General features: G+C 42.2%; 1 pseudogene; it reads right to left on the bottom strand.

Moving 5' to 3' along the window:
* Nucleotides 1-1923: 1923 nt before the first annotated feature.
* On the bottom strand, nucleotides 1924-4875 carry LOC105859321 (mannosyl-oligosaccharide 1,2-alpha-mannosidase IB pseudogene; annotated as a pseudogene).
* Between the last annotated feature and the right edge of the window lie 370 nt (nucleotides 4876-5245).

Here is a 5245-nt window from a genome sequence, read left to right as displayed (position 1 = left end):
AAACTATGCAGAATACGGGATAAGGATTGATCTTGGAGGAATAATTTAAAAATCTATAACAAAAATAAAATGACACTGGCAAGTAATTTGTAGTTGACTTCAACTGCCTTTGGTATTCAGAGAAGAAAAAAAATGGAACCATTGTTATAAGGTCTAGTTTTATCATCACAAAGAAAGTGGGGTCATGAAGAAGACTCTTCAGCTGTTCTCTCAAGTTCTTTGTCTATACCAGAACGGACCTGCTTGTATACTTTGCTTTCTCTTAAGCCCTGGTCATCTGAGTAACACAAACAGAGCAGTTGGGGATAGGGGTTCTGTTCCTCTCACCCCTTGAGAAGTTCCTGGGGAACCCAGGTCCCTTTACTCTGCATTCTTCTAAACAAAGTGAGAGAGAGTTCAGTGACATATGCACTGCTGCTCTGGGACTTTGCTAATTTTTAGGTGGAAGCCTAACTTTTTTTTTGAAAACCAAACATTTCCCCTTTTCTAAAGTTACAGTCATCTGCCACTCACATTTAAAATTTTTAAATGTTCAAGCAGAAAAAGATATTATAATTTCAAAATATGTGCTAAAACTTAATTTTCCTAAAGACTTAATTTGGGGGTGGCTTTCATTTATAGATCAGTGGCTGAATTGTAAGGACTGTTTCATCATTTGAGGCATAGACAAACAATTTTAGAAAATATTTAATTATGTTAACTTATTAAATCTTTCCCCAACTTAAATCTACAAGCTAAGAGAAGGTTAAAAAGAACAGTTATCAAATAAGGAAACAGGTTTTCAGAATTCTAAGGTGGGCTTCTTGTACAAACTTTGTTTCATGAAATTTTCAAATTCAGAATAAATATGAAACTAATTGTACTGTTTCTAACTTTTATTAATGTCAATGGAAGTTGTCTATAGTAAATGAAAATAGAAAAAATTGTCTTGCACTGTCACCTAAATTCAAGGGACGAAAAATTTATAAGCAGTAGATGTTTATCTTACATTATAGTTATTGATAAAATTTAAGTTCTTCCTGCCAAAATATAAAGAACTAGTATTTCTTTAAAAAGAAATATGAATGTAAAACCTACTTATGGTAAGAGAAATTCCCTTAAATATATCCTAATTTTAGTGTAATATGATTAATTATACCACACTTTGATCACTCAAAATTATTTTGAAGCTATTCTCATTAATTTTTTGGATTTCTATAAATATCCTTAGAGAAAATAAAAAACATAAAATATCTGTGAATAGCTCACTTATCTGATGAGATAATAAAGAATCCAGTAGCTCCATTCCAGATAGAATATTTAAGAAAGTTTCATTGTTTTGATTTTGCTTTAAGTTGTGAAAGTAATTTAGCTTATCAAGGCAAATTCAGAGCTGCATAATAGTATAGTTTTGCCAAGTCACATAAATAAATTGAGTGACTCTATTAACTTTATTATGACATTTAAGTGGATGAACTTTACTTGGTAGATTTGTTGGTTCAGAAAAATAATCTACCAACAAAATGAAGGATTTCTTTCACAACAGGTTTCAAGGCAACAAACTGGCATTTTCCCCACTTTCTGTCATGCTACCAACACGAGACTGCACTACATGCACAAAATCCCAAACCCAGGCTCATAAGTAGTGTTTATGATAAATAGCAGTTTCAGCGATTCCATATGGATACAAAGACTTGAAAAATATTCTTTGTGAGATCATGCCCCCAGAGAAAATTAAATTTAACCAAGAAATTTCAATGAAATAGATTGGGATTTGAAACAGTTGCCAGTCTGGTCATCCAACAGGGAACTTGAAAATTCAGACAGGGACAAGTACTTTCTGTTCCTTTTTCAAGTCTTCTCGTCACCGATGCAGTTATATACTATTCTTTTGTTCTTATTTATCTTAGTTCATTCCATTATTAAAATGAAGAAAAAAAGGGATAAACAATGTGTAAATATTTTATTTGAAAGCTGCTCCACTGTAGGAGGAAACAAATATATAACTGGTTCCAAAAGCCAGCCTTAACTCCTGCAAGGTGCTCTATATTCTTGGCTTGAAGTCTAGCCTCCAAGACTCTAAAAACAATACAGTTGTAATAGGAATCATTTTTCATGTGACCACCTCATTAAGAATCAAAGCACATACCAGAACATGTTTTGGTCAGGTATAAAATGGAATAATTTCAAAGTTGATACATCTACAAGTTGAAAAGTCTTTCGGGGAATAGTTTCACCCTGCCACGTTGACTTAGAGGTCCAGATTTTCAAAGGCTGCCTCTCCAGACTAATTCTATAGTGGTCCATGTAAACAAAACACAGGTGAGAATCGTCCTTCTGCAGCTGCTTTCATCGAACAGCAGGATTACCTGAAAGTTTGGTGCTGGCTAAATGTAACACAGGCAGAGGGTGAGCCTCTGTATTAAACACCCAGTGGTCTAAAGGTAAAAGGTCATCACCAGAGAACAGCAGATACAAATATTTTAATGTTTCAGCAAGAAAGAAGCTTTGCTGTACATCATCATATGTAGGAATAGAGGAATATACATCCATGATCCCAGAAAATCCACCACTGACTCGGCAATACTTTTCAATGGCCAGTGCTGCTTCCCAGCCCCACTGCCTATATTTTGGATCGTGAGTGAATCGCCATAGGTACCAATAGGTTTCAATTACTTCAGGACGGAGGATGTAATATTTTTCAGCCTGCCGGACAGCTACAGCCTCCACTGCACCATCAAACTTGAATGATTCAGGACCTAGTTTTAATGCAGTTCTGTCATACGACTCATGACATGTACGTGCAATTTCCACTCCCAGCTCTAAATAATGACCAGCTTTATCCATTCTGGAACCATCTGCTCCTAGTGCAAACATTCCCCCAGCAAAGCAGGCCAAATGCTCCATCTTCTTTTCCAAGTGCCCATTCCTCCAGTCTCCAATAAAGACAAGACCTCCACGGGACTTCTTAATAAGATGTTTTTCTATAGCCTCAATAGCATCATCATACATCCTTCTTGCCTCATGGTCTGTTTTATCCGACATCAACCATGCTTTCAGTAAGTATTCATAAAAACTGTCTCCCAGACCACCGACTGATGTATGATACTGACCCCAGCGCCCTGTTCTTGGATTCAAATAATTTGGATAAAGACCATTTGGACGATTCATTTTCCTAAGTAGTTTCCGAATATGCATGACCTTTTTGTAGTAAACCAGGTCCCCTGTCAAGTAGCTGAGATGGACAAACTCCATATGCAGTGTACCAAATTCAGCCAGAATGCTGCTACCTGCAGATGCCCAGCCCCAGTTTCGGCCCACTCCACTTTTCAGATTCACCATTGTCCAGGGAATCCCAGTAGGTGTGTTAAAGGCAGGAAGGAGTTTCTCAGCCAATTGCACAGCTTTACTCTTGAATATCTCCTCTCCTGAAAGGTAGTATGCTGCAAGTAGGCCTCCAATAAATCGAATGTTGACTTCAAACACAGATACCTCTGAATTCACACTGAAATCAAGGTTGTCTTCAATCCATCTTTGCCCATCCAGAAATTCAGCATGAAGTCCCATGATATAAAGGGTATCCAAAGCATCTACTATGGTAGCACCCATTTGTGAACTTCCAAATATGTTAGTGGAGTGTCCTTTCTTTGCAATAGGTCTGAGTTCATTATGTCCCCACCCATATGTCTTATAATTATCCCAGGCATGTTTCATCATCTCTTTAATTTTTTCCCTTTTCTCTCTTATGTCATTATCTTCTGGGTCTCCACCATTTATTCCTACAAGGTTTGGAATAGGGACTGGTGGCAGTGTCTTCTTCTCTTTGGTCTTCATTTCTTGGACTACCTTATTTTTCTCTGTCTGAATTTCTGCTCGAATTTCCTCTCTTGACTTTCTTAATTTTTCTTTTGCTTCTCCCAGGGCCTTCTCATGGTCAGCTCGAATTTTATTTCTCAGACGTCCTTCTTCTTCCCTGTGTCTGTGTTCATCGGGTCCATGGATCAGGAACACTCCGGAGTTTTTAGCCCCTTTAGCATCGACATGAGGAATTAACACATCTTCTAAACCCAGATCAAAGCGTTTGTGTTTCGAAGAGTCTGGAAGGAAAAAGAATGCCCCGAAACACAGGGTGATGAAGGCACTAAGAATAAGGAGAAGGATAAACTTCTCAGAAAGTCTCAAGGTAGCCCTGTGATGTGGGAAGGAGGGCAGCCCCAAGTTCAGAGGTGGTATCCTACGTCCAGAGAGGGGCAGCAGGGCTGGGGTAGTCATCCTTTACGCTCGTGGACAGAATACTTTATGAAGTTCTCATCTTACATCGAATGAACAATACATTGAATTGTCTTCAAGACCTTGGCAAAAATGGGGAAACTCAGTTTCTCTTCCTCCAATTACATTCAGAAACGGGTGTGTTCCTCCCAAACGGCAACTAGTCGGTCCTGTGATACCTTCTTTGCCATTTGGCTTTCAGTGCCTCATCGGGTTGTCACAAGTCTCCTCTCCATTCCCAGGGGCAAATTAGGCAAGCCGCACTGCAGAGAAGCTGCAAGGTAGGTTGTTCCATCCCTGCATCTCGGTGAGGCGCTCCAATGTGGTCTTCCGCCCCCAAAAGGGAGCCAGGTGAGATCCAAGGAGTTGTGGACGGTTAATTTCCTCTGACTCTTCTATTCCAGAGCCCTTTATCCTCAGTAGGGGGGAAAAATAAGGGTCTCCACGGAAGTCTGCAAACAGGGAGGGAGGTCTCCCACCTCGCCGGGAAGCTGAAGCGGCAGTGCCGGGGGAAGTAGCAGGAAGGAGTTCTCGGCTGCCCGCGCTTCCCTGCGCTGCGCGGCGGGCGGCCCCGGGCGCGCGGGGGCAGCCGGGCCTCCGTCTCCTTCCCTGGGGGGCCTCCTCCGCGCTGCCTCCGGGGGCTCGCGGCCACTCGCCCTGGCGCGGCTGCCGGAGGGGTGGCGCGCCCACGCGGCGCGGGGCTGCGGCCCGGCCTTCGTCCCCTGCCCGCCTAGGCCTGGAGAGCGCGGGACAGCCGCCCGTCCGACGCCCGCTGGGCGCACGCCTGAGCCGGACCGGAGCGAGAAGGGGGATGGCCACGGCGCGCGGGCCGGCCTACCCGGTGTCTGGGCTTTGACAGACGTAGAAGTTGCAGTACCGTGTTCCCTTGAAAATAAGACCTGCCCATAAAGTGAGCCCCGGCAGGATGTCTGAGCATGTGCGCCATAGAAGCCCCACCCTGAAAGTCAGCCCTAGTGACGGGCGTGGCTATGAAAAT

The sequence above is a fragment of the Microcebus murinus genome, chromosome 26 (genome assembly GCF_040939455.1).
Source record: "Microcebus murinus isolate Inina chromosome 26, M.murinus_Inina_mat1.0, whole genome shotgun sequence".
Taxonomy (NCBI): Eukaryota; Metazoa; Chordata; class Mammalia; order Primates; family Cheirogaleidae; genus Microcebus; species Microcebus murinus.
The sequence above is the reverse complement of the archived record's forward strand: the minus strand, read 5'-3'. Positions and strand labels throughout refer to the sequence as shown.